At 36.4% G+C, this 10,450-nt stretch overlaps 1 pseudogene; it reads left to right on the top strand.

Moving 5' to 3' along the window:
• The first annotated feature begins 9,562 nt into the window (after positions 1-9,562).
• On the top strand, positions 9,563-10,148 carry LOC148697036 (uncharacterized; annotated as a pseudogene).
• The last annotated feature ends 302 nt before the right edge of the window (positions 10,149-10,450 follow it).

The raw sequence follows: 10,450 nt of genomic DNA on the forward strand, positions 1-10,450 counted from the left end.
ACCCAAAATCAGCCACAAAACACCTAGTTTCTAGAAGGCCCAATTTTGGACGAATTTCCTAAACCTTTTTCCCTTTGGATTCTGATTTATTAGGCCTCATTCCTTGTGGATTTGGGGTTATATAAATCCTTTTATGAAACGAATTGGGCCAAACCCTCTCCTAAGTGGATTTAACTCACTTGTGCTAAACCCTAAGGCCCTAATCCAATAAATCTGCTAAGTTAACCCTAATCTAATAAACCCTAGGACTATATAAACATATTTTCAGCCACAAATTCGTGCAACCCCTTATGCTATACAGAAAACACCTTGCCGCAACACCCTAGCCTCCATTCTTCATCCTTCATCCACTCCATACACCTCCATACATAACCTGCCACACCCTACCACCATAATCAGCCATTATTCATCCTTCTAAATAAGAATACATCGTTCATAACCTCCAAATCCACCACCTACAACTTGTGTCGCAGCAAGGAAGAGGAAGGGAAGCCTAGCCGTGCATGCCATTCAACCTGGAGTTGCTTAAACGTTTAGGTGTAATCTTTCTTGTGCTTTCAATGTTTAAATTCAATGATCTTTGTTTTGTGAGTATGAGGAACTAATCCCCTTTTGGCTAGGGGGAATTTCAAAACCATGGCTATATTTGCATGATGATTTGATTACTTTCAGTTGTGATTTCATGAATGGTGAATTCAATTTACTTATCTGTTTTAATTAAAACTTGTTTATGTATATGAATTGAGGGTGCACACTTAATTTGCATGCATAAATCTGATGCTAGGGTATAAGGAAACTTCACCTAATCGTTGGGAACTTATATTCATGAGTAGTTAAGATTGTTGGTCACAATTATGTTAAGTAAATTCTTGGCATAAGTATCATGCGCTTTCATAGTTACGAATGCCTCGTCAACACCTATGATTTCCATAGAACCTAATGATCTTTGATTGTCTTTCTATTATGCGCTTTCATATAGAAAACTTTTAAGGAATCATTTGATTGCAATGCGCTAATTCCATTCAATTCAATGACCTAGGGGAAATCTGAGAGTTAATTTAAGCGTACCTAATTAACTTGGGGTGTTGAGGTTCATAAATTCATTGAATAAGCAACTGAAGATTGTGTTGTATGCAAGTATGCCATGTGTGGAGAAAAACCTCCTAGCCATCTCACCATCCACCTAATTCTATCAATTTCGCCTAAATCTGCCTATTTTACATTATTGTTTTGTTTGTTTGATTTTCGTCCAAAACCAAATCCCCAATTGTCTTAGAGTGTCTAATTGGTCCAAATATGTTTTAGATTGTGTTTTTAAGAGTTTTGAGTCAAGTTAGAACCAATTTTCGTCCAAGTTTGTGTTTAGGCTCAAAACTGCCCAGATTGTGTTTTTAAGGCAGTTTTGAGTGTTTTTAGCCTATTTTGAGTCTTGTGAACGTGTTTGAGTTTCTTTTAAGTGAGTTTAAGTGTTTTCAAGGTTAATTTTACTTATTTAAGTCAGTTTAAAGTGTTTAGCAATCCCTCCTAATCCCCGGTGTAAGAACGATCCCTACTTATTTATATGCTACAATTGTCAAAAGAGGGTTAATTTGTGTGTTAAGTTAATTTTCGCATCAAATTTTGCCCCCCACCCCCACACACACACTTAAACCAAACATTGTCCTCAATGTTTTAGGCATAGACTCACAAACAAATAAGACAACTAAAAAACATGACAATCATGGCAAAATAAAAGCAATAAAGAGAAGGGTAAAAGAAAGCAAATCTGGTTGATGGAGCTAGAATGCCATCATCTCCTCGTTTGAACACATGGGTTGCCTCCCAAGAAGCGCTTGCTTTAACGTCTTCCAGCCGGACAATACCTCCTTTTAAGCTTCAATAGGGCTCATGGCATGGAGGGGTATGTCCTCCATGGCATGCTCCTTGAAATTCTCGTAGTATGGCTTCAAACGGTGTCCGTTCACTTTAAATTCATGTCTCGCCTTCAAACTTTGAATTTGGACTGCACCATAAGGAAAGACATTAGTAATAACAAAAGGACCAATCCATTTAGAACGCAACTTACCCAAAAACAAACGAAGGCGAGAATTGAAAAGTAACACTTTCTGCCCTATAGAGAACGTCTTGCTACGAATCATCTTGTCATGGAAAGCCTTTGTTTTCTCATTGTAAATGCAAGCATTCTCATAAGCCTTATTCCTTATCTCCTCAAGCTCATTCAATTGAAGCTTCCTATGAATTCCAGCGGCATCAATGTTCATATTGAAAGTTTTGATGGCCCAATGTGCTTTGTGCTCCAATTCAACGTGAAGATGGCATGGTTTCCTATAGATGAGCCGAAATGGGGACATCCCAATTGGTGTTTTGTAGGCAATACGATATACTCACAGTGCATCATTCAAACGCAAGCTCTAATCCTTTTGAGTTGGTTCAACGGTCTTCTCCAAAATCTGCTTGATTTCTCAATTAGAAACCTCGGCTTGCCCACTTGTTTGAGGATGATAAGGTGTGGAAACCTTATGCATGACATTATACTTCTTGAGCAACACCTCAATGGTTCGATTGCAAAAATGGGAACCCCCATCACTTATAAGAACCCTTGGCATTCCAAATCTTGCAAATATGTTAGTTTTCACAAATTCTGCAACCACATTGGAATCATTAGTACTAATGGCTTTTGCTTCCACCCATTTCGAAACATAATCAACTGATATGAGCATATTTATGCTACTTAGTTATGTTTTTTCCTTGCATTTAGTTATTTAATTACTACTTATTATAGTCTTTTAAGCTATTTTCGTATGTTTTTAGGTTCTAATGGCAAAAGGAGCAAGAAAGTGCATTTTGGAGCCATTTAGAGCAATTTTGGGCATGGATTGGGTAGCTTAACTATGGAGCAAAATGGATGGAAAAAATTGAAGTCAAGAGACGCTAGGAAATGCTACAAATCTGGAAAAGGAAGATAAGGAAAGTGCAAGAAATAAGGAACCTTATCCAATCTTATCTTATCCTATCCTAACCAACCTTATCCTTTCCTAAATCTAGCATTATCCTATCCTAGCTTATCCAAATCAGTTTGTGCCTTAATTCTAGCTATTTAGAAGGGATTAGATATACATTTAAACACCTAATTCAGATTCTAGAAGCCTAATCCTTTTTTATGCCGCATGTAGGCCATTCCTTGGAGGTTTAGGAGTTGTAATCCCTCCTCCATACCTATGTCGTGAGTCCTTGTCCATTTAGGTCTAGAAATCTATCTCAAACATCCTTTCTAGAAGCCTTATCTTCCTCCTACAAATGTGCCACACCTATCCTTCTAGAAACCCCAAGGGTATGCAGTGTATGCCATATCCCATTCCCTTTTGGTTTTTGCCAAGACTTAACAATTTTCCCATTGGATTGTGCAATCCTTTTCCTTCAGAAATTATGCAAAACCTAGCTTATAAATTCAAGCTTGTGCCACACCATTCAAATCATCCATTCACTCATTCATTCATTCACACTTTCAGCCATCAAACACCACAAATCACAACACATCACCGTAGTGCCGCAAGTAAGGAAGGAAGGAGAAGAAGACTTGTGCAATCTACCATCCAAGGGAGTGCCGTGCATGCCATTGGAGCGTGGAGCGTTTCTTGGTTCTTTCTATCCTTAGTTTTAGTTCAATGTTTATGTTAATTTGGTTTTCAATTATGATGAACATGTGGAACTAATTTCTTTTTAGTTAGAGGTGAATTCGAAGCCATGATTATATGTTTTATATGAATTGATTACATCCAGTTATTGTTTGTTAAGCCTTGAATGTGATTTGCTTATGTAAGTTATTAAAACTTGTTTATATGTGTTGGTTGAGGGTCGACACTTAATTTGCATGCATGAATTTGATGCTAGAGTATAAGGGAGTTTCACGTAATAGTTATTCACTTATATTCACAAGTAGTGGAGGCTACTAGTCACAATCGTGTTAAGTAAATCCTTGGTATGAGTCTCATGCGTTTCATAATGATGAATGCCTTGTCAATGCTTATGATTTTCACAAAACTTAATGACTTTTGATATGTATCTTTGTTATGCGTTTCATATAAAGAACTTGAGAAAGATAATTTGGTTGTAATGTGTATTCATTCAATTCAATGGAATAAGGAAAATCTGATGGTTAGTTGTGCGATGCAACTAACTTGGGGCATTGTCATTCATAGTCTAAAGGAAAAATAACTGGAAATTGGTTCATATGCATGTATCATGTGTGGAGAAGGACCCTCCAACTCGCCTTTCACCCATTTAATTCACCCAAACTCGTTTTTACAAAGTGTTTTATACAAAGTTTCTGTGTTAAAGTTTTAAATTCGTCAAAAACAACCCCCCTTTCATTTAGTCTTGTTATTTGAGTCAAAATCTGTTTTCTTTTAGTCTTTTGAGTCAAGTTAAGTTCTATTTTCGTCAAAATCACTTGTTAGGTCTAAAATTGAGTCTTTTTGAGTGCTTGTTGCTGTTTTAAGTGTTTTGAGTTAGTTTTAAGTCTATAGAGTGTAAATTAGTGTTTTTAAGTCTTAATTGTGTTGATTAGCAGCCCTAGTTAATCCCCAGTCTAGAACGATCCCTACTTGCATATATACTACGATTGTCACAAATAGGGTTTAATTTGTGTGTCAAGTTAATTTACACATCATCAACCGCAAGTGAAATATAAACAAAACCATGATATGAAGGAAAAGGACCCATAAAATCAATACCCCAAACATCAAAAATTTCGACAGAAAAGATGGGATGTTGCGGCATTTGGTCCTTTGCACCTATATTGCCCATTCTTTGACAACGATCACAAGTCACACAAAAAGTTCTAGCATCCTTAAATATAATAGGCCAGTAAAATCCACATTCTAAAACTTTAAGTGCTATTCTTTGAGTGCCAAAATGACCCCCACATGCATAAGTGTGACAGAAAGTTAAAATTGAATTTAACTTCGATTCATGCACACACCTTCGTAGAATCTGATCAGGGCAATATTTCCACAAATATGGGTCATCCCACACATAAAATCGTGCATCCTTTTAAGTTTATCACGTTGGTGCTTAGTTAGGTTGCTTGGAATTTGTTTAGACACCAAATAGTTCACTAAATCGGCATACCATGGCACACTTACCTCGATTGACAGTAGCTGCTCATTTGGGAATGTCTCTAGGATAGGCACGGCATCCTCTTCATGCACCATACGGCTCAAGTGGTCAGCCACCACATTTTCACTTCCTTTCTTGTCTAGGATTTCGATATCGAACTCTTGGAGAAGAAGCATCCAACAAATAAGCCTTGGTTTGGCCTCCTTCTTCGTAAGTAAGTACTTCAACACTGCATGATAAGAGTAGATTATAACTTTAGTACCAAGTAAATAAGAACCAAATTTATCTAAAGCCAAAACAACAGCAAGAAGTTCTTTTTCCGTTGTGGAGTAGTTCAGTTGAGCATCATTTAAGGTCCGGGATGCATAATATATGACATGTGGCTGCTTGTTCTTCCTTTGGCCTAAAACAGCTCCTAATGCATAATTTGAGGCATCTCACATAAGCTCAAAAAGAAGACTCCAATCTAGTGGAACAATGATCGAGGCCGAAGTGAGCATTGCTTGATTGTTTGCATGTGAGTCTATGTTTGAAACATTGAGGACAATGCTTGGTTTAAGTGTTGGGGAGGGGGGGGTAAATAGATGCTTTTCATGAATTATTTTCGAATTTTATCACCTAGCACTTGTAAAAGTTGTTACTCACTGTTTTTAAGTGTTTTTATTGTGTTTTGAAGTGTTTTAATGTGTCCTATAATAGAAAATCTGAAAATTTTGAAAAAAAAAATTGAAAATGCTTGAGAAAATACCAAAAAAGAGTCTTTTTTGTTTGTTTATTTGTGTCTTAGGGTACCTTCCAACACAATGATAAGGATTTGGTTTTTAATTGCATGATTGTTAAAGAAATTTACAAACATGGATGGAAGTTTAATATGCTCTTTGGTTTATGCTTAGTTGTAGTTGTCATTTACGAATTCACATGTAATCACACAAAGAAAAAATCAGTTTTTGTAACATGCTTGAAGGAAGAAACTCAAACTAACACTACAACCGTAAAAGACTTGAGCCTAAGCTTTATTTGGAGAGTTATTGATCTGTGAAGTTCTTGTTTTCTAAAGTTGTTGCATGATCTCATTATTTATTTGCTCGGTTGCTACTTAGAAGTGTTTTCATCATTTTAGATCCAAATACTAGAACTCATGCCCATTTCATTCAAAGCATAAAATTGATTGCATAACAAATAACAAGAGGAAGTTGTTTAGTTAAGCCAGAGCCAAAAAGCCTTACCCTTTGCAATTGTATTATAGGCTTAACCCCATTGAAGCCTTACTTTGCCTATTTTCTTTGTTAGCCACATTATCCTTATTTAGCCTAGAATAGGACTATCCATACCCTTTTTCTTAAAGGATAGTGGAGCATGACTTAGAGGGAATTCCTTTTGATCTATAATTTGTAGAAAAACAAGTGTGGGGGAAGGTTTTTCGTTGGAAAACTATGAGGATGTACGTTTTGTGTGCCAAAGAGAAAGGGCATGGGAAAAAAAAAAGTGAAAAAAAAGAAAGAAAAAGAAGAAAAGAGTTGGAGAATGAACTCACAAGCATTGGTTGTTGAAGAAGAGTCCAAAAGTTTGAATCCGGCCCTAAGTGATGTGTGAATCTTCCCTTCGTGTTTAAAGTTGATTTCTGCATTCAAAAGTGAATTCTAAGTATTTATTTCATTACTTTGCTTACTATTGCTTTAAGAACTTTTGTTTATCCTTACCTTTCTTTGTTAGCCAATACCTTAGCCCCGTTACAACCATTAGACGTCTATCTTGATTGTTATGTGTTTCAATATGTGGAGTTTGAAATTGGTACGAGCATATGGTATCCCTGGTTCTCGCGTCTAAGTAGTGGCATTCCGTTCATGAGATCATATACATATACATGTTAATAATTCCAGAAAGTGCCTTCTTTGTTATAACATCTATGAGTTTTAGACTACATGTTTGCATCAATCTTCTCACATATACCTAGTGTAGGGAGTGTAGTCAGAAAGTCTGTGTGAAAATAAAGAGTATATTCGGTGAGGAATTGAAGGATTCTCCAAGGTATGTTGCTACATTCAAAATGTTGTTTTAATTGATTAAATGCGAGCTAGTGAGTGGTGATTACGGTTAAGTGTATACCCAAGAGTAAAGATGGCTAAAGTGTGAGTAGTGATTTTTAACATGTCATGTTTCATTGGAAATCCCTAAGGCAATTGTTGAAAGGTTTAGGTTGTTTTTTGTTTTCTTTGTTTTGCTTGGGGACTAGCAAAAGTTAAGTGTTGGGGAATTTGATAGAAGCATATGCATGCAACTTTGTTAACGTATTTCCTTGCATTTACTCTATTAGTTTTTATTTATTATAGTGATTTAAGCTATTTTCGTGTGTTTGTAGGTCCAAATGGCAAAGTTGGCAAGAAAGGGCAATTTGGAGCATTTTAGAGCAGTTTTGGGCTTTGAATGGATAGCACATGCATGGAGCAAGGTGGATGGACGTTTTTGAAGATCAAAAGAGGCTAGGAATGTGCTTAACTTCTGGAAGAATTAATTCAAGACATTGAAGATAAGGAATCAGCTAAGAAGAAGGAAACCTTATACAAACCTTATCCAAACCTTATCTAACCTTATCTTTTCTTATCTTAACCTGATATTTTCCTACCTTAATTCCAACTACAAAGGGGAACCAATTTCACTTTAAATCACCTAAATATCAAGTTCTAGAAGCCCTATCCTCAGTCCTAAATCTCTGCCGCACCACTGTTTCTAGAAGCCTAGAAATCTGCCATGTATCCTATTCCATTTCCTCCTTAGATTGTGCTATCCTTTTCCTTTACAAATTATGTCGTGCAATCCCTTTCCCTTCAGAAATTGTGCCGCATCTAGCCCTATAAATACCACTGACTGCCACATAATTCTACCACCACACACCAAAGAGCCTTAGAGAGAAAAATCAAAAAGACACACTTTGTGCCGCAGCAAGGAAGGAACGAGAGAAGGAGCTTGGAGCCATGCCTGCCATCCAAAGCCTTTGGGATTGTTGGAGCATTTCTAGGTGTATTCTATCTTTAGTTTTAGTCCAATGTTTGTTTTAATTTGGTTTTCAATTATGATGGACATGTAGAACTAATTTCTTTTTAGTTAGAGGTGAATTCAAAGCCATGATCATATATGAATTGATTACATCCAATTATTGTTTCGTAAAACATGAATGCAATTTACTTATCTATTTGATTGATAACTTATTCTTGTATGTTGATTAAGGATGCATACTTAGTTTGCATGCATGAATTTGATGCTAAAATATAAGGGAGTTTCACCTAATCGTTATGAACTTATATTTATATAGTGGAAGTCACTACTCATAATTTTGTTAAGTAAATCCATGGCAGGAGGATCATGCAGTTCATAGTTACGAATGCCTTGTCAATGCTTATGATTTTCATAGAACTTAATAACCCTTGATATATATCTCTATCATGCAATTCTTATATGGAACTTGATATGAATAATTTGATTGCGTCGCTGAATCCAATTCAATGAATTTAGGAAAATCTGATGGTTAATTTGTGTAATTCATGGTTAACTTGGGGCATTGTCATTCATGGTTTATAGGAATAATAACGGGAAATCGATTTGTATGCATATATGTCATGTGTGGAGAAGGACCCTCTAATTCACCCAAGTTTTGTACCAACTTTACTTTTTTCTGCAATTTACTTGTTTTAAGTTAGAATTCGTCCAAACAAATCCCCATTTAGTATTCTGAGTCTTTTTAGTTTAAATTTCGTCCAAACTTCTCTTTAGTTCATGTTTTGAGTCAATTTAGTTAGATTTTCATCCAAAATCACTCCTTAGTGCTTGCTTTGGGTTATTTGAGTCAGTTTTGTGTTATTTGAGTTAGGTTAGCTTGTTTTGAGTTGTTTAAGTTTAGTTTTCTGTTTTTGAGTCTAATTTAGTGTTTTTAAGTCTAATTTGTGTAGATTAGCAGCCCTGCTAATCCCCGACCTGGAACGATCTCTACTTTCACTTACTACAACTATAAAAAAGAGGGTTTAATTTGTGTGTTAGTTTATATCACATCAAAAAACCAATTACAGAATATTAGATATTTATGTAACAACTTCATATTAATTAATAGGGCTAATCTCAGTTTACTACCATAAAATTTCTTGATTTCTAACATTTGATACATCAACTTTTTTCATCCTAGAGTCATACCTGAAGTCATAATTTTCGGACACTTTCATACATCCATTAAGGTTACTGTTAAATAAGCAGTTAACTGGTAACGTGGTGCCCATGTAAACAATGACTGGCACCACGTGTCAATATTGGCCCACATGGATATTAAAAATTAAAAAATTAAAAAAAAAATGGGCTTTATATCCTTAATTTTTTATTCTTTTTCTCCCTGATTCAGAAATTAAACCCATGAAAATAAAATGAAAATAAAATCAATTAATTATCTTTCTGCTTCACATTCTTCCCTAATTCTCAAAAAGTAGGGTTTTTGGTGGCATCAAAACGACGCGCGAGGCACCCACACAGCAATAAATCAATCACAGTTGTCCTGATAAATGTTGTCGCCGGCGCCGTCTTCGTTATCCTGCGTCGGCCTTCTTCGTCATTTGCCTCCTACACCTTCGGACACGGGATTGAGACTGCTTAGAAGCTACTGGGGTCCACCCCCCACAACTAGCTCCTGATTCGGACCTCCGACTCCTTCTCTGGCCTCCTCCTCTTTGTGATCGGCTTCCTGCTTCTCATGGTCTCCTTCGTGAACGATCGCGATTTCCAGAGCTTCTTCGCCAAGGGATGCACGGTGCTCCACGTTTTCATAGCGCTATGGCGGTGCTACTTTGAGCGACGGCTAAAGGACCTCGCTTGGGACTGGGTTGGGTGGGCGCAGTGGAGAAATGGCAGGGAGGGTTAGGTGAGCGCAGAGGAGAGAATGGGGGGTGGGTTAGATGGGAACGTGGGGTGAGGTTGGAGGATGGCCAATAGTTTTAATTTTTAATTTTTTTTAATATACATGTAGGCCCATATTGACACAATGAGCTCAGTTATTGTCCATGTGGATACCACATCACCAGTTAACGGCTGATTTAACAGTAACGTTAACGAATGTATGAAAGTGTCCCAAAATTATGAATTCATGTATGATTCTTGGATGAAAAAAACTTAATGTACCAAATATTGAAAACTAAGAAATTTCAGGGTAGTAAACTGAGATTAATCTTAATTGATAAACAAATGAGCAAGATTATTCATTCATTGATGAGTTTGGCTTTATATTATCGAGATAATATACTGTAAATGAGTCCATAAGATTTAAGGTCTAAAACCCAACAGAGCCATGGTGGAAATT

This window comes from Pyrus communis, chromosome 5, assembly GCF_041283825.1.
Source record: "Pyrus communis isolate YQ-2024b chromosome 5, ASM4128382v1, whole genome shotgun sequence".
Taxonomy (NCBI): Eukaryota; Viridiplantae; Streptophyta; class Magnoliopsida; order Rosales; family Rosaceae; genus Pyrus; species Pyrus communis.